At 41.3% G+C, this 20,262-nt stretch overlaps 1 long non-coding RNA gene across 1 annotated transcript; it reads right to left on the reverse strand.

The window, feature by feature from the left end:
• Positions 1-222: 222 nt before the first annotated feature.
• On the reverse strand, positions 223-19,567 carry LOC108789994. The gene is made up of 3 exons (XR_001941428.1): positions 19,557-19,567; positions 5,345-5,351; positions 223-367 (listed from the first exon to the last, which is right to left on the reverse strand). It is a non-coding gene; the product is annotated as an uncharacterized LOC108789994 (long non-coding RNA).
• Between the last annotated feature and the right edge of the window lie 695 nt (positions 19,568-20,262).

Raw genomic sequence — 20,262 nt, forward strand, 5'->3', positions numbered from 1 at the left:
TTCAACCGCCTCTTGAGGATTGACCACAGGTTCTGAGGAGTTTCCTGGCCATGGACCCAAATTTCTATGTTTTGTTCCCCAAGCCACTTAGTTATCACTTTTGCCTATGGCAAGGTGCTCCATCATGCTGGAAAGGGCATTGTTCATCAACAAACTGTTCTTGAATGGTTGGGAGAAGTTGCTCTTGGAGGATGTTTTTGTACCCCTCTTTATTGGTCTCAGGATCCTTTACTGTTGGCATGACACAGGACTGATAGTAGCGTTCACCTTTTCTTCTCCGAACAAGGTATTTTCCGGATGCCCCAAACAATCGGAAAGGGGATTTTTCAGAGAAAATGACTTTACCCCAGTCCTCAGCAGTCCAATCCTTGTACCTTTTGCAGAATATCAGTCTGTCCCTGATGTTTTTCCTGGAGAGAAGTGGCTTCTTTGTTGCCCTTCTTGAAACCAGGCCATCCTCCAAAGATTAGAAGATGTAAAATCCGTGCTTATGGGTAGGTCTGATATAAAAGCTGCTGCGCTCTAAACCCTAGGGTCAAAAATGGATGAAGTGTAAATTGTGCAGCGCTAAAGGTGATAATAAAGTGAATATATGAATATATAAATAATCACAATCTAAAATATATTATATAAATATAATTTAGGTCCACATCCCAGATGTCTCTTTCGGCAATGTTCCGTCCGTTATGGGTTTATATAATTATAAAAGAAACCTCCTCATGTTGTGGTATGCATATACGTTTATTATAAAAAACATAGAAAAACTCACTACTTCCTAGTTTGACGTGGTATCAATTAGAATAGACCCGCTCCCACGTCAAACCAGGAAGTAGCAGACGATTGAGATGCTACACTACACCGGCCGGTTTCTCGATTTTAAACTGAGTTTTTGCATTGCCCGTTCTGCATTGCGGTCATCGCAAGTACGATCTGCCCGTCCAAGGTGGGCAGATCGTACGAGCTTTCAATAAGCATATAAAAGTCTTGCGATGGTCGTAAGGTGTATGGGCACCTTAAGAGGGACTTTGCAATTAATTGCAATTGATCTGATCACTCTTCATAACATTCTGGAGTATATGTAAATTGCCATCACACAAACTGAAGCAGCAGACTTTGTGAAAATATTGGTGTCATCCTCAAAACTTTTGGCCAGGACTGCACATATTATAAAGGTACGAGCACATATAAAATTGTAGGAGTCAAGTTGACACAATTCTCTGGAAAATGAGAAAACGGTTATTTGGGGTCTTCTCCTGCAGCCATGCGGCGAGTGGACTCGTTGCGATCGTGCTGACGCACTGGTATCAGAAATCCCACTCCCGATCCAGGCATCAGAACCGGCCGGCACCAATAACCTATGGCCACTTCAGAAGGCAGAACCTCATCTACCAGGAGGTAGGGTGACACCTCCTGAAATGATTGGTCAAAGGGCTAGAGCCCGTCCCACACCCAGATCCCAATAAATTGGGGAGCTGGAAATATGGATTTTGTATTCGTCTGGGAGAGTGTATCTAAGAACACAGTGTTTACAGGTTTCTGGCATTCCCCCGCCAGCAGGACAAACAATACTGCCCAACGGTAAAGTTTTTCTGTTTTTCTCCTATTTTATGTTATGTCAGTAGCCAAAATTTTTTGTATATGTCATTTTTGTTCTTTTTTAGTTTTGTACACATTTTCTTATGCACTGCCCGCCTAGGGATTTTAAACTATAACATTAGTAAGTGGTCTTCTGTGTACTAAACCACAAATTCATCCTCCCTAGAGGGATTGGTCCTTGTTACTAGTGTCTGTACACTCGGTTATAAGCCGACTGTTAACCTGTATGAAAATGCATTGTGTGTTTGCAGATTGTATGCAGGTTAGTGTCAGTGTGTATACAGTATGTTAGCAGATCTGCCAGACGGGGATCTGTGTGTGTATGGTTTCCTAGCAGACCAGTCAGTGGGCGAATTGCAGGTGGTAGCAGACTACCGTGAGTTGTGTGTCTGGTGTGAGTGGGTGTGCGAGCAGTGGGAAAGTGGTAACACAAGGATTCTAGCATGTAGGATAGCTTGAGGAATCAAAGAAGTGTGTGTTAATCACTTGGCTGCTACACAGCCCTTAGAGTGCACCAGATTGTAGGTAAGATTTATATCTGCGTGTGTGTGTGTGTGTGTGTTCAGTAAGCTAACTTTGGGTGAGTCGCTCTCCAGTGGCAGGTTCTGGTAATACACTGTGATAATTGTTTCACAGGAGTGTTTTTTATCAGTCCAAAGTAACTGCCCTCCCTCTTCCTCCGGACAAGGAACATGCTCCGGTTAGGGAGTCGCCGTGGGCGGGGTCCCCATCCGTGACAAACACACTTCTTGTCCCAATGTGTTTTTTCCACATTGTGTTTTCTCCATCCATTGGACTGTTATGGATGTCATGCGGGCTGGACTTCACACGTTTGTTTATTTCCATTATATGATGAATTGATGGTACTAGTATTTTAGACAATAAACCTACAGTTCTCTGCAATTTACTTTGCGTTCACACAAAGTAACAAGGACACTGCATTTCTGGCAAGAACAACTAATATGTTCTGCATTTGCTAAAAATGTTCTTAGCCTGAAAAAAAGAAAACTAATGCAGCCACCACATTTAAGGACTGGTAAGATGCAATAAATAAACTCTTTGTTTTGGGGTTTAGACACCCTTTAATGATAAAGGGTACAGTTTTAACCACTTGAAACCAGGTGTTTAGACCCCCCTTACTGTCCAGGGCATTTTCCAGTATTTGGCGCTGCAGTACTTTGACTAAGTCCAAATCCCGTTCGCACTGCCACGGTCTCAAAAGCACAAGGTATGTGTGGTGCCCAGGTGACCACACGGATGGCACCGTGCAAAACACTAATAGTAAATAAAAGTAAATCACGGGCACACACTTGAAGGGTTTCTAAAGTATTGATATGTTTATTCAATACCCAATGTCACATACTGTCATACGGTGCTAACGTTTTGGGTCCGCACAGGGATCCTTCATCAGAGCGACAGTGTGTGCCGGTGATTTACTTTTATTTACTAGCAGTATTTTGACTGACATTTATTCCGTCATGCAACGCTGTACTGAAATGAATTTTATACCATTTTTTGGGGACAGATAGAGCTTTATTTTGGTGGTATTTATTCACCACTGAGGTTTTTATTTTGTACTATATTAAGGAAAAAGTACTGGAAATTTTGAAAAAAAATAAGTATTTTTTACATTATGTTAACAAACAATTATTATTACCCAATTTTTTGTTAAAATATAAAAGACGGGGTCACGTCGGGTAAATAGACACCAAACATGTCAAGATTTATGCGTGTATGTATGGGTGGGGACTTTTTTATTCTTTTTTATGTGTGACTTAAAATTTTGGGGGGGGAAACGTACATTTTTTTTTCCTATTTTTTTTTTTTCCACTTAATTTTATTGCTATCACCAGTCCGATCGCTTGTATGTTAACAGGCATCGTTGCCTGTTTTTAAATTTTGGGCTTTTCCCGCTCGCGTGCGCCGTTGGATGGATATGGCCATTTATTTTGTTATACTACATGCATCATCTGGTGATTTACTACATGAATAGTTGGAACTGTAGACATTAGATCAGTGATCGCTTAGTGTTTGTAAATAATAGAGGACATAGTATGTTAACTATATCCTCAATTATGAATGAATGGGAAGTGATCTACATCCCCTCCTGTTCATTCATGATTGTGGTTATAGTAATATATAGTTATGTCCTCTTGTTATGAATGAACAGGAAAACTCAGTATAGAGGATTCCTGTTCATTTATAACAGGAGCTGCAGAAAAAGAGATTGAGGACTCTGATATTAGGTAAACTGGTGTTGCCAAGACAAATACAGAAAAGTGAGCAAATTGGAATGTTATTTTTTGAATGTTAATTCATTCCGTTTTTGAATGGCATGATGATAGAAAGATGGAAAGTCGTAAGGGAATCAATATCTTAAATTACGTTTTATTCATAAATAAAATTATTTCTGAGCACATATTGAATAATATTACAAATAGCTGTTTTATACAGTTACTTGTTCAGTATATTGACTTCAGGTTACACCTGAGGTTAACTCAATGTCCTCAATAATTTTAGGCTATATAAATAAAGACACTGACAGCATCGACTTAACCATCATCTATTATGGAAACTAAAACTTAATTTGTTGCTAATGCGAAGGAACGGTCATGAATGCATTTTAATGCAAGAGTTTATATAATTGTATATATACAGAGAATATATGTTTGTATAAATTGTATAAATTGATCTGAATGTGTACATCATCATGCTTTTGCTTGTGGATCCATTCTTTGGACTGCTTTTTATTATGGTTGTCCTGTTCCCAGCCACAATCTGTAGATTATTGTTTTTCAGCAGGGTGCCTCAGGCAGAGAGAAAGTTAAAGGAGAATTATGGGGTGAGTGGAATACACTTATCCACATAATTCAAGCCGACCTGTGACACTGAAGCTGTCATGGGTTTGCTCTATTTATCAGGAACTCAGCGAACACATACCACTGATCGCTGACTTCCCGATCCTCTCCCTGTCTCCCTATCCTAGCAACCTTGGCCGGCACGTTTGCATTAATAAAGGGGATGGCAGGCAAAAACAGCCTCAGGCTCCCTTAATAAAGGGACGGCCTTTCCACTACTATAATAGTGCACGCTGGCTTACTACACTGCATAAATATCAATGGACCCAAGTGATTTTATTAACACATTCACCACTTCTACCCAGGTTACAGGTACTTGGAGCCCAGGTCAGCCATGTGTTGGAAGATATTTTCTACCATTCTACCTTCTTTTAGATTATCTTAAGTACCAAGCTACTTTGTGTTTAACTTCATGAAGGTAATTCAAGTCTCTTTTACATAAAAATAAACATTTTACATAAAAATAAAATAAAAAAAACAAAGAAGCTATTATGTATAAAACGCACGTCCAATTTCAGCATAAACATCCATAAGGATAGTATTCAAATACTTTAAAAAGGTCTCAGAAAGAACAAATATTCAATATTCCTTCATGGATGAAAGCCAAGCTCATTCTGGGAGTGAACAGATCAACCCACTGCAGGGCCGGACTGGGACTAAAAATAGGCCCAGGCATTTTAGACTGAGCAGCCCAATCACGTAACCACCAACAGGCCCCACCTCTCACAACAGTGGGCGGAGCCAAACACAGAAGCGCAATCGAGGGGCAGGGCCGGCCACTACAGCAGAGACCGTGCAGGATCTCAGGGGGGTTGTGCAGGATCTGTGGTGGGCTTTGCAGACTGCAGAGCCCCCTCAGATCCTGCAGAGCCCACCAAAGGGTATTGCACAGCACACCTGGGCTGTGCAGTATCTATGCTGGGCTCTGCCAGCACAGTCCTCTTACCTTGCTCAGCTTGACCTCTTTGGAACGCGGCCTCCTTGTCATCTTCTCTGCCCGACTGGAGCTTCGGCCAACGCCTCCCGCCTCTTCCGTCAGTGTCTCTGCCTCTTCCGTGTCTCCGCCTCTTCCGTCTCAGGGGGCACTCGACATACCCTGACCATACACATACCTTGTTCTTGCAGTCTTCTCTTCCTTAGCAGGGAGGAGGGGTGGTGATTTGCATATGAATGAGCCGCGATATTTACATATGAATGGGGCGCGGCTTATTGATATGCAAATTACCGCGGCCCATTCATATGTTAACATCTCGGCCGGTAACAGGACAATGCAGGCTGCAGGAACAGCACCAGCAAGCTCCGGAAAGAGCAAAGAGTAGAGAGAGCTGGGGGAGGAGGTGTTTTTCTGGCCTCCCCCACCAGCGCCCTCTAGTGTCTACTGTATGGTAGTGTCGGCTCTGCTCGCTACCACACAGTAGACACTGCTCTGCACAGAGCCGGCCATCGGGCATAGCGGACCGGCCCGAACACAATCAGGTTGATTGTGTTTGGCCCGGCCCACCGGGCAATTGCCCGGTTTGCCCTATGGCCAGTCCGGCCCTGACCCACTGGATGAATTGATATATCTGGCTCTGATACAAATACAGATTATGGCCAAGAGCGAAAAATCGAAATATTTAAATACAAAAAGCACTAATGTATTTGCTATTATTATTACAGGCCTTGTCTGCACTACCTCCAAGATGGCTGTAGTAATTGGTGAACTGTATGGACGTCCTCAGCCAATAAATTTTCTGGTCTAGTGGTGCACTGTTATTAATTTGTTTTCCCAGGAAAATATCAGCTAGTTTAGCTATAGCCTGTAAGTAGAGCCAATGATAATCACAATTAATTGGTTTTGATATGTGACAGCTCCATACATATTGTTTAGTGTATTGAAATGTTTCATTTTGCCCCACCGAAGCCACATGTAGTGTTAATGTTTCCTCTAACATCTGCTTTCACTGGAGCAAACTCTTCTTTGGCCCAATTGAAAAATTACAAATTAAAAGTAAACAAAATCCATTTGTATTTTTTTATGGTACTTATACATTTGACTGTCTATACTGTATTAATGAAATGGCTGATTTATTTTTTTAAATGTCCGGATTTTTTTTGGTAGTTCATCCTTGAAATATTATCTAGATTGTGGCCACAAAGAACAGGTATAAAAAATATTTTAAACAGTTTCACTAGACACAAAGGCTGCAAAGATTAAGAAGATCATAAAAACTGCAAGGGTGGGGTTTTGTCATAGCCACTGTCTGAGTACTAATACATGTGATGACATTTTTATACACACCCTATTGTGTAATAGCATAGTTGCCAAAATTTCTAAAACATTTCCAGGGACACCTTTGTTTGCTGTGCATCCAGCAAACCAATGTAGGCAGAGAATGTACTTAAATTAGGGGCTTGAGATTCATCTAAAATGATGATGAATGCCAATCCTTTGACTACATGCAAGAGGCATGTCCTTAACCTATTGTACAATTTCATGTTAAAATACTGCGTATACAGAAAGATTCATTATTAATAGGGTTGCACAGATACCAAGTACAGTGCTCGGTACAAGTACATGTACAGATACTTTTGAGCTCCAAGACTACACTAGAGAAAAATTCAAAAATTAGGAGGCAGCTGTCATTTGTAAGGAGCACGCAGAGCTCCTGGAATTTGTACATCTCTGTTTTAATGTACGATTTTGTTTTTATAAATATAAATAAAGAGATGAACAGATACCAGTTTTGCGAGTACGAGTATTGGTTCTTGCCGAGTACTTGCAAGTACGAGTACTAATACATTTTTGTTTATTGTCATGTGACAGTTTTTCTAAAACAATACATACTAATGATTTCAGGACAGTGATGGAGTGCCAGAGCCAGGTCCCAGCGGCAACCGATGCAACCCTGGTAGTTCTCATGAAAATGCTAAGTATCTGCACTGGTACTCGAAAAGTATCTGTGCATCCCTAATTATTAATTTGATCTACAGTATATATTTGTTTAGCTAGCTACAACTTTTAATCTGTACAGTCTATTTTAAGTGTGGCAACCTAACAGCTCTTGCAGAGGATACAGTGATAAACACCAAATAGGCTCACTGTTGCACAATTAGGCTTCTTTCACACAGGGTGTTCTGGGATTCCTGCCACAGGAACCTACAGATTCCTGTGGCAGGAATCCAAGGTGTCCAGTTCAGATGCGGCCGCTGTACACACTGGACACCTGCCACCTGAAGCAAGAATTTGTAGGTTATTTCAGCAGGATTGCCTGATCGCCCCGTGTGAACGAAGCTTAACAGAGTGTTAGAAAGACAACAGAAAATATTGGGGCTTTAACGGTGTTAGTAATCCACAGTTTAGAAAAACATTCTTTAAAATGTAATTACTTTATTAAATTCATGAAAAGATCCATAAAATGATTTAAAACATTGTTTGGTTCCCAGTCTATGGGATCTATATCCTGATCCTTCTAAGTCGAACCTCCTGAATCTGGTTACATCATCACATACAGTATATTGACACATAAATTATATACAAAATCACACACATATAGCTTATTCAAAGAAATATGTGTAATGGTCCAGTCCTTAATCCGTTTCGCAGTCTATGCTTCATCAGGAGGGGGAGGTACCTCCACCACCGTGAGACCCACTACCTCTGTGTTTCTTCTCGGCTGGATGCACTCCCTCTTACCTGAATCTGGTGTAAGATTAAAGGTTGGGAATGTTAGCCAAACCAAAATACAGGTCAGTCCTTACCAAAGGATAGCGCCAAGGTACAGGATGCTTGAAGGATACCCATAAAATCAGTGGCAGTCGCTTTGTCCTATCACACAGAGAACCACATCAACATCCCTAGTCAACTTTATCCACATTTTAATTAGGTACAGGGTAAATGGAATGCACTACTTTAAAAACAAACAAGCACCACATTTTTAAATCCTGGTCCTAAGTCCATTTTTTGTAACCTATTTACCAACTAAAGCACAGCTTGCTCAACCTGTAGGGCCTCATTCACACCTGTTCGTGTGACGTGCAAGCACGTAAAAACAGCCAATCCTGGGAAGGACAGGCTGCTGCGTGTGATTGTGCACAGCAGCCTGTTTTTCCCTATGGGAGGACGCAGCTGTACGGTGTCATACGGACACCCGAACTGCACATCTGTGCGGGTACGGGTGCCTGGACTTGAATCAATCCTGTCTGTGTCCAAGTGCGGACACCAGTACCCGCACGGATGACAATGTACTTCCCGTAGAGAAGAACAGACTGCTGCGAGCAATTACACGCAGCACCTGTCCCTCCCAGGATTGGCTGTTCACGGACGTGCAAGCCGCCATGCAAAGTTTGCTTGAGGATTACACACCTCTCTAATACTGTATGTATATAGTTATCTCAGAATGAGTCAATAGAGACAAAAAACAGAAATATTCTAAACAGCAACATATAGAGGAAATCACACCATAGAACAAAATAATGAACTGCATCTGAGGCCTAAAACTCAAAGTCCACACAGAAAACAGACCACTGGACAATTGCCAGTATAGACTGAGGTCAGGGGATCTGAAATGTAATCAAGCTCACAAGAATAGATAGAATATGTTGCAGCCCTAGAGATAGATTAGGCTTGGCATTAGGGTTGGGGTTTAGGGAGTTTTAGATGTTAGGATTAGCATTAGGGTTACTACACCCAGAGTGTAACAGACTATGATAGCAACACTTGCTTACACACAACTGAGCATTCAGTCAGCAGCACAGTCCTTGAAGAGATCACACCTTCAGGTCCTTCTATAAATCTCCTTTTTCCAGCCCACTTCTGTTCTTATGCACCTCCCCTCTCTCCTTTTCCTCTTCAGGTAAGATCTGCTAAGTTCCCAGATATGCACATAATCACACTCCAATTTTTAACTGGGGGCACAATCAGAGAGACTTGTTTTTCGGGGACAGCTTTCTAAAAGCTGGGACTGTCCCTGGAAACCAGGGACTTCTGGTCACCCCATTATATATAGTATTATGAGATCTAAGAAGTATAGTTTAATGCACTGAATATTTTTAAATACATTTAGTGTATGGATGGTTAAAGAGGATAGCTTTGACTTTGACATATGTGGAACTAAGAATCCATTATTCAAAGGGTCTGTCCACCCAAAACTTATACATCAGTGACATCGTTGGACTGAACTGGCTACGGGAACGTGTCCAGAGAGTATCTGTAAATGGCACCTTTTCAGACTGGGCTAGTGTAATGAGCGGTGTGCCTCAAGGATCTGTTCTGGGTCCCATACTGTTCAACCTATTTATTCATTATATCGGGGAGGGAGTAAATAGCCATGTTTCTGTGTTTGCAGACGATACAAAAATAGGGAGGGTATTAGAAACGGATTGTGACAATATAACATTACAGGAGGACATGGATAAAATAGGGGAGTGCGCAATAATATGGCAGATGAGGTTTAATGTTGATAAATGCAAAGTAATGCACTTTGGAAATAAAAATAAACAAACGGGCTATACCATCATGGGTATGCCGCTAGGGAAGTCAGAAATAGAAAAAGATTTGGGGGGTCATTGTAGACCACCAACTGAATGGTAGCTTGCAGTGCCAGGCGGCGGTACACAAAGCTAGCAGGGTTTTGTCGTGTATTAAGAAGGGGATGTATTGCAGAGACAAGTCTATAATTGGGCCATTATATAGATCGTTGGTTCAGCCACATCTGGAGTACGCGGTCCAATGGATAAAATAGGGGAGTGGGCAATACTATGGCAGATGAGGTTTAATGTTGATAAATGCAAAGTAATGCACTTTGGAAATAAAAATAAACAAACAGGCTATACAATCATGGGTATGCCGCTAGGGAAGTCAGAAATAGAAAAAGATTTGGGGGGTCATTGTAGACCACCAACTGAATGGTAGCTTGCAGTGCCAGGCGGCGGTACACAAAGCTAGCAGGGTTTTGTCCTGTATTAAGAAGGGGATGTATTGCAGAGACAAGTCTATAATTGGGCCATTATATAGATCGTTGGTTCAGCCACATCTGGAGTACGCGGTCCAGTTTTGGTCGCCGGTACTGAGAAGGGATGTCCTTGAACTGGAGAGAGTCCAGCGGAGGGCAACCAAACTAATTAGGGGAATGGAGGACCAGAGCTATGAGACAAGGCTACTGAACTTAAAAATGTTCACGCTGGAAGTAAGGAGATTAAGGGGGGATATGATTTTCATGTACAAGATGTTCAATGGTGACAGCAACATTGGCAACAAACTCTTTAAGATTAACTCCATTACAAAGACTAGAGGCCGCCACCTAAAGTTGGTGGAAAAAAAATTCCAGCACAAGGGGCGAAGGGGGTTCTTCACAGTAAGAGCGGTTAGGGTCTGGAACTCACTGCCACCGGCATTCAGCTAAGAGTGTAGAATTGTTCAAGAAACTTTAGGACGATTTCCTGAGGGACCGTAATATTCAGGGATTCAAGTATTCCTAAGAATGAGATTATGCGTGGACCTATATGGGTTGGACTCGATGGACGTATGTCTTTATTCAATCCCAAATGCTATGTAACTAGCATCTTGATTCCCTAACATTTTCCTGCTGCATGGTTGACGGTTCATATTCTTATAAGTTAATGTAGAGGGTACATTATCCTGTACAATACAGCCATATCTCTTTATCCCTGCAGGTTAATGTCAGGGACATTAATCATTAGCTAAGATTACTTCAACCGGTTAATGTGAATAGCAGGGTAATCCTAGTCATGTTAATTCATTTCACAAAGAATGGAATGTTATGTGGCATTAAAATGTATGTACATAGATTAAAAAAATATAACTTTTTATTAGTATTCCAGATAAAAAAATAAACATGATCTGCTCATAAAATGATAGGCTTTGGTATTTACAACACACAGCAGTTAGTGTAAAAATGAATGCACAACACAAATCAAAATCAGTATTAATGAACCCATATCAACAAGCTTTGCAGTTGATTTAGCTTCTTCAGGGCCGAGAAAGGTGCTATACCCTGCTCTTTACATCTAGAACAAAACACATACAACAATATAACTAATTCTTCAACAAAAAGATAAAAAGTACCAGGAATGCAACAGTCATACGAGATTATTAAGACAGATTCCATGTTGTGAAAAGTTAGAATAGCAAAATTATTCACATGATGTGCATTCTTGGAAACGAGGTTTAAAGCTCAAAGAACCATCTTCCCATGACTCCAGAGTGTGTAGGGATAAATGATTATCTTTGCTGCATTACATTTCTAGACTCCATGTTGTCTATGTAATATTATGCAGAAGTAAATGATATGACATCTAAAATGACAGGTTAAAGTTGTTCCACTATACGATCATATTTTATATGTATATTATATTAAAGAAAAAAACATAAATACTAAATGTAATTTCAAAAACAAGAGATTGAGGACACAAACACTCTGAGTGTTCCTGTTCATTCATAACTTGAGAACATTGTGTGTTTACTATATTCACAACTATGAATGAACAGGAGGTGATGTAGATCACTTCCCATTCATTCATAATTGAGAATTTAGTAACCATACTATGTCTTCAATTATCTACAAACACAGGGAGGAGAGCTCAGCCTCCTGTGATAGGCTGGGCTGTCTCCGCCCACACACCGCTCTGACGGACTATGATAGGGAGCTGAGCGGTGTGGGAGGAGAGAAGCCTGCCACTCACATCGCTCTCCTCCCGCAGCGCTGTCACATATTCTCTCCTCGCCGCTGGGACACAGAGCAGCGCCCAGTGGGGAGGAAAGAAACCATGGATGCGCCGCTGTATCGGCAGAAAAATGTAATTTAGCCATATGTTTGGGAGGCCGATATATCAGTGCATCCCTAATACATACTATTAAATACAGTTATAGACGTTCTATACATATATTATGTTAAATACATGTTCTAAATACAGTTAAAGACTTTAAAACATCTTATGTACAAAACATGTTTTAACAAAGTAATATTGTAAGGCATTTTTCTATGGTTGGATTTTATCTGTTATCTATAGGGGGTTAGCTGTTATCTTAAAGTGTTTTGCGAAATTGCTATTCTAGAAATCTTTAGTTTATCTAAACTAAAAACACTTGCTACTTATACGTGTGGAACAAATAATGCTGATTTAGGATGTATTTTGTTAAACTCAACCCAATCATTATCTTGAGGTGTAGACCTATAGTAAATAAGCTGTATGAACTAGAGTAGAGTTGAAATTGGCCTGACAAACTAAGGCCTTTCCCCACATGCGTGTGTCAAATAAATCTTTTATCTGATTTGGATCTACTCACAGACTGTTGCTACTTTGCTCTTAAAACAACACTATGATCCAGAAGAACCAGGATTCCTCAAAAAACAAACAGAAAAAACAGTTTGCATGTGGGGAGGGTACATAAGTGAAAAATACCAAAATGGGCAAGGACCATATACCATCCACACAGGAAAATGGACCCCTGTCAAAAGTACTCCAAACTAAGGATGTTCTTACCCAAAGCTATGATAGAAGGAGCACTATGGCACATGGTCCTTCCTCAAACTCCCTCCCCCCACCTTCTCATTAAACCCGGATGCAAGGCATGCTCCAAAGGGAAATGCACATGTGTGCCAATGCCGGCATTGTGATGCCACCTGTGGTGTTAACTCTTAATATATGTGCCTATGAAAAGGTGCCCACGCGTGTGCAGTGAGGCCAGGGACACCGGACAAGCCCCGCCACACACAAACTCCAACCACATGATCAATGGAATGTTGTGAAAACCAAAGCCCATGATGTATGAGCAAATCATGTTTTTTTATTATCTTGAATACTAATAAAAAGTTAGCTTTTTTAAATCTTTACCTATATGTTTCCAATCTGTAATGCCACAATTAAAGTCCAAGTTTTCTCCATGTACATGTAATCCTAGTCATTCATTGTTTCACAAATTTCACCATTTACATTTTACTATATTTCTAAATGTCCCCTTTGGTATAACAGCACTGCATTAACAGTACAAGGATTCCCTCCACAACCTTCTAAAGCTCTAAAAATAATAGCTGTTGTATTACATTTATTTAACAACTAGAGCAATTAATTTTAGTTCATGATGGCTAAACATTTATCTAATTTCCCTTTTCATTCAATTGGAAACTACTTTGTTTGCTGTTCCAGATGTATGACTGCTACTATCTAACTTTGTTTGTATTGGTGCTTTCAGGTGTATATCTTCCTTGTCTCCTTGAACGATATATGCTATATTTAGGATTTGTATACCTGTCTTCCATCTTATATAGTAGTTGGATAGCACCTGTTGCTTATAGTGTATACAAAATACAGTGAGAATGACTCAATAAAAACATGGACATTTTTGCTAAAATGTAGATATGCAGTAAATTATTAAATGTTATAAATGTGCAGAAAAAGAAATATAAGGATGTAGTATTTTCTTAATTCCCCTTTCGAGTTCTTGTGATTCTGTAGGAGGCAGAATGCTGTAGTCCAGCCTGTCTGATTGCACCTGTTGGTGTTCTCTAAGCACTCTGTACTGTAATTTAGTCATTTTCTGTTTGAACTTGCTCCAGCAGGGTGTGCTGGAGGTGACATTCCATGTTATGAATGTTTTACAACTCAATCAGCAGGCTTTGGGGCCTGGTGACCTAGCTGGGAAGGTATTAAGCATTTGAGACACTTCCTGGTACATAACCTTACTTTCTGGGCTATTGCATAGTGAGGATACTACTGTAGCAGTTATCTTTCCCTCAGGCCTTTGGGCTGAGGGATGGAAGTGTTGCAAGGATCTCACCTCCTGGGAGGAACCCTTAGAAGAAGCTGGCTGTCAGGAATGCTCTATTTTGGCCTTGAGAGAGCAAACTGCACCTGTCCTTCACAAGACTGTTGGCATGTGACAGGTTGAGCGGAAAGTAAACACAGGAGCCTTTCTGTGCTGTGACCGGCCTTGGAGCAGAAAGAACGAGATCCAACTAAAACCTCAATCGTCAAGGAGCCATGTTCTATGTTTAAGTGTCCAGTTAGCAAAGCTGTCGAGCCAAAGTGGCAGTTAGAGGGTTTATACAAAACTTTGAATACTTATGGGGGGTTTACAATAGTCAGCTATTCATTTATGTAAACCTTTGTCCCAAAAGCAAAACACTCACTGGCGGAGTTATTCATATTTAAATAGTGCCACCCATTCATATGTAAATATCACAGTCGAGTCTGTACAGTGGGGGACCAGTAGACCCTTTATTAATTTTGGTTGCCCCTGTCTGCCTGGCATCGCACCCCTGTACTGTGCGTCATACCCCTGTACTGTGCGTCATACCCCTGTACTGTGCGTCATACCCCTGTACTGTGCGCCCCACCCCTGTACTGTGCGCCCCACCCCTGTACTGTGCTCCCCACCTTCTTCATTATGGGTGTCAAGCAATGCATTATATTTTTAAGTAGGGATGCACCAGTGCCAATACTGGGCATTTTCACGAGTACTCCTACTCGTGAAAATGCCCCGATACTAAACGCAGATACCGGTGTTCTGTCGAGAACGCCGGTGTAGTCGAATTTGCCGACCTCGGCATCTGCACTTGCGCACAGACCAGTATTATCGAGGAAACCGGGATTTATTCACAAAGTATCTCGTTAAAATCGTTAATTGTGACTGATAATAATATTCCATCCGTCATTTACTGCCATCCATCATTTACTGCCATCCATCATTTACTGCCATCCATCATTTACTGCCATAGATGGTATATTATTAACGGTCACAATTAACCATTACAAACGAATACTTTGTAAATAAATGGCGGTTTTCTCGGTAATCCCGGCTGTACGCAAGCGCAGATACTGGGTCAGCGTTCTCGACAGAACACTGCACTAGAATTTTAAACAAGCGGCTGCCTGAGGTCCCGTGCTTGCTGGGCACCTCAGCAGCCTTCCTGTTAACATGCGGTGCCATGGCGGTTGGGGGGGGGGCCTTCATGGTTTCTTGCACCGGGGGCCCTGAAGGTTCTAGTTACGCCTCTGAAAACAATGGTTGCTGTAACTGATTAAAAAGCAATAGCTGGAGTTTGGCTTTAATTTATTAGTCCACCTGAATCTGTTAGTGCATCTAACACTACCCCTTCACAGGTTTTCAATGCTGCTGTCCAAGGGTGGCTTTATTGCTCCTCTATAGAATGAAGCCACCTTAAGACAGGAAGTGTGTTACCAGGTGAGAAAAAAATAAAATTGAAAACGAATGCAACCACCAAGTGACTTGTGCCCATCTTCCTTCCATCCTGAGACAAGAATAATTTTCTGAGATGAATGTGACTAGGGTCTTATTGACAAATAAGTGGGCTTAGGACATGTGCAATGAAGCTGCAGTATTTGTCAGCTGAAGATCAACATTTATGAAGATCAGTCAGAATAGCGCTACACAAAGATACCAAAAACAATAGTACACTCTAAGGTAAACACACATAAAGAAGTGCGCAAGTAAACAATGAGTTTTTGCAGACAGATGCACAATGTGTGTTTATAACTTTGTCATAGCAACAGTTTTGCAACAATACGCTACATAGAGACCATTAAATACATGAATTAAATGAGTACAAGTAAACAGAACACTTGAAAAGGATAGAAAATATTAACAAATATAGTCTTCTGTCAAACACTTGATAAATTAAAGTTATAATTAACGTTAAAGCTATAATTCACAGTACCAGGTATTCCTTTAAGTATGTTCGGGGGAAAATTTCAACTAAAATTAAGTTCACCGTTACATGCATATTTCTCCATGTTTTTCCCTTCAGAAAACCCATGAGTATAGAATAATACCTGTTGATTCTTCCTGAAATCCAGTGAGCTGGTAAATGACTGCCTTTGCTGCACTGAAATCAAGGTATTTTTATCAGCCCTACCCAGTTTACAGTCTATAAACTACAGAACACATCCCCTTAATTTTATGGAGAAGGTTAGCTGTAGTCCAAACTCCCTGCCCTAGGGTGACAATGCTGTTCCTTAATAGATACAGTATGGTAAGTGACCGTGGTCACCCGAGGATAGAAAATGTATTACAGGCGGTGAGAAAAATGTACCTTATTTGTGTATCACTCGGCTGTAGATCAGCAAATCATCTCTGAATTGGTGCTGATCAGGGCAGCCATCAGGGGGGTATGGCCGATACTCATGTAAGGGGCCCGGGCAACCTGGGGGGGGCACCCAGGTCCCTTACATGACTATCGGCCGACGGTGAAGGGCGAGGAGGCCTGGCCTAGCAGCGCAGGGCCCCAGCATTGCCGCTCCCGCGGCTTTGAGACATTGCCGCTCCCGCGGCTTTGAGGGCTTTGTGTCCAGCGCATCACTAAGCCCGGCGTCCAGTGGCGCGGTGGGGGGGGGGGGCAGCCTAAAGCCGTGTAAGGGGCCCCAAAATTTCTGATGGCTGCCCTGGTGCTGATACTGTCCTTCCTTCTGGAGGGTGGCTACTTTTGTCCCCTATGGTCCCTTTGTGTGTTGTCAAGTAGTCACCACTCCAAACTCGCTCCCTGTGTGGTTTAGCAGCCACGCGTTCACAGTCCAGCATCTGACTTTGTGTTGGAACATGGGTGGTGTCTATGAGGGCATGGAGCCCCTTTGGATACTACCACAGCTCTCTTGGGTGTGAGGAGGCCCGATGTAGCAGGGATCAAGGAAAATTGTAGGTGTAATGGAAGGGTAGGCAAGATATGTAGTAAATATACAGTTTATATATAATAGGAACAAAAATATATAATGGGATGGTTAATATAACATCATTTTTAGATACAGGACAGGTGGGAAAGGAAGTGTTGGGGCTCTACTACAGTTACAAGGTTGAGGGTCTCCCGAAAAATGCAGGTGATGTAAAAATTCTGTGAAACACATAGGTGTTTCTTGACTCATTGGAAACACCACCAATAGCAATTAATATTGTAATATGTTGGGGATATTGAGCACAAAGGTGAGCACTAAGAGATCACTCTTGAAGCTGTTCTTTACATAAAAAGAAAACTCTTTATTCACACAAAGGCCGACAATCTGTGTATTTCAAATAATAATCTTTTCTTCAGCATAAAGAAACATAAAGTCCTTTTGTCTTTCAGCAAAATTACATATCTCACCAGTTTTAGGTTGTCAGGTACACTCACAGTGTCCCAGTTCCAGGACTCTTAATGTATTTCTCCTGAGTATCACTTAGTAGCTTTTCTCTGTTTCAAGCGGCTCACCACACACCTGTGTGCTACTGACTTCTCTCGGTCTGTCCAACAGGTCCCTGGGGCGCCACTGACCCTCTCGACCACTCCTAGCCTCCCCCTGGCTGTTCCACACTAGAGTCTGCTTGCAACCGTGTATCTCCTGCACACTCACAACTCCTCTGGCTCTGGTCCAGACTCTTAGCCCTGGTTCACACCTAGGCGGCACTGTTTTTGTGCATTTATACGCGTGTTAGCAGCATGCAGTTATTTGCGAGTCGTGCACATTTATATGCGCTTTTTAACATGCCTACATGAAGACGTGCGTTTTGATTGGTAGCTCATAAACCATTGTGGACAATGGAAGAACGCGCGTATAAAAAACGCTCACGAAAATGTGCAACATGCTTCTGTTGCGCGTTTTTGGCATTTCCAATTAAGTCTATGGGGAGGAAAATCATGTTATAATGCCCAAAGAAGCTCCTGCATGTTTTCAGGCATCTGGCGTTTTTCTGCTAGGCATTTTTCTGCTCAGGTGAGAACCAGGGCCATTGAAAATCATGGGATTTCTTGTGTTGGGCAGTTCAAAGCGCTTTTCGAACTGCTCAAAAATGCCTAGGTGTGAACTAGGGTTAATAAGGCTGCTCTTCGCCACCTGATCAGCCTAGACAGATCATTGGTAACACCTGGCACCAGGTCACTAGGCGACATTAGGCCTCTACAAGACCCCTCATGTCTCTATAAAGAGGACCTGTCACTGTACCTGTCCTATTACATAGGGGACTTGTTAGCCCCTTATGTGATAGCAATAAAGTTAAGAGTAAAAAAAACACACACAAAATAAAAAAAAAACACAAAAACATTTTTTTAAAATACCTTACCCCCATGTACATGCACATACAAAAAAGCAAGCCCGCATAGGGTGTGCCTACATGCAAAAACGACAGAATGTGAACGTCAGAATGCTAAAAATTATTCTAGGGCCATCAATCACTGTTAACACTTAATTGATGAGAGGTAATCGCTTTTAAAATGTCACCTATGGACACTTTTGAGTATGGTAGTTTTTTTGAGACTTCACGGGCGCACGCAATTTTAGTGCTTGACATGTTTGATATCTATTTACCTGATGTGATCAAATAAATGTATCAGAAAACATTTTGGACAATTGTATGAAGAAAGATTATTTAATTGCAATGTTTCATAACATAACTCAGAAAGCTCGGTCTGTCCCCCCAAAAAATGATATAAAATTAATTTAAGCACAGTAGCATGACTGAATAAATGTAAAAGTACCTTAGCGCTGAATACTGAAGAATGGCCTGAACAGGAAGGAGGTTTAACATTCTGGTCTTCAAGTGGTTCAAACCCTATCTAAATTTAACCCTTTCAGTAAATGTGTCCAATGTCATGATCTACAAGCCCTTTCGTTTCAAAGCTTTTTCCTATGATCCTTGCCTCTCTTTTCACAACTTACCCTTCCTGTTCCTTGAAATACAAAATCCATAGTTACTACTCCATGTGCTGTCAAGAAATGTTTGGAGATGTTTGAGAGGTGATCACTATTAGCATATCCACGTACACACCACCTCATCTATGCCCATAGCCCTCAGCTTGTGTAGCAAGCGTTTGTGTGGTACTATAATCTTGTAAATGTTCAAGAGTTTTCAAGGCCTGAGTTGCACACTCCATGTATTGTATATTGCATCCCTGACTTGATTAAATAAGCAACACATCGGGTTGCAATTGATCAACTCCTTGATGGCAAACTTCTTGTACAAAAGAGGTGTACTAGATGAATACAACTCAGACAGTAGTATAGGGTGTGCTGCTTCCAAGTCCTGAATTAGGTCACCTTAATTAAAAATTAGGTGCTAAATGCTAGTAGGGACCTCATTCTATGCACCACAGACTGTACAAATGTAAAGGAAAAGACTGTCTGCACAAAATTCAACATACTGCTTAACATACCTACTCCTATTTAAAACAATAATTTTACTTTCAGGATATTGTATTTTCTATCTGCAGTGTAGTTAAATTGACATAACCCCTCACCTTTACACCTATACTTAATTGATTTATTATTGGTGAGATGATTGTCAACCAGAAGGTCATCCATAGGTTTTGAATCCACAATATTACACGCCCTTTGCAATATCCAAATGGGATAACACCTGGCAGGCACTGTGTCCTCCAGTCTCCCAATCCCCCAAGAATGGTATTCCTTTTAGCACAAATACATTTACCAATGGGAATCAATTTGATTGTGTGCATTTGGTGACAGCTATCTGCTCTCAGACTGGCATTGCCAGAGCATGGTTTACAGTAGGGATGTGTAAGAATTTGTTTCTGATCATTTTAAATGGTCAATCTGTTACGAGAATTAGCTGCAAAGACTACATGCATTGGAATTCAGATATATAAGAAAATTGTACCTTCTCAATAACTCCTTTCCATATGACCAAAAGGTCATTGATGTAAGGACCATGTCAAGAGCCGCCATTAACCCCGCGCAGCTACCCCAGAGCCACCATTAACCCCGCACAGCTACCCCAGAGCCGCCATTAACCCCAAACAGATACCCCAGAGTCGCCATAAACCCCACACAGCTACTCCTACCTTGAATGTGAAGCGATTACTCC

This window comes from Nanorana parkeri, unplaced genomic scaffold (genome assembly GCF_000935625.1).
Source record: "Nanorana parkeri isolate BGI_ZX_2015 unplaced genomic scaffold, ASM93562v1 scaffold435, whole genome shotgun sequence".
Lineage (NCBI taxonomy): Eukaryota > Metazoa > Chordata > Amphibia > Anura > Dicroglossidae > Nanorana > Nanorana parkeri.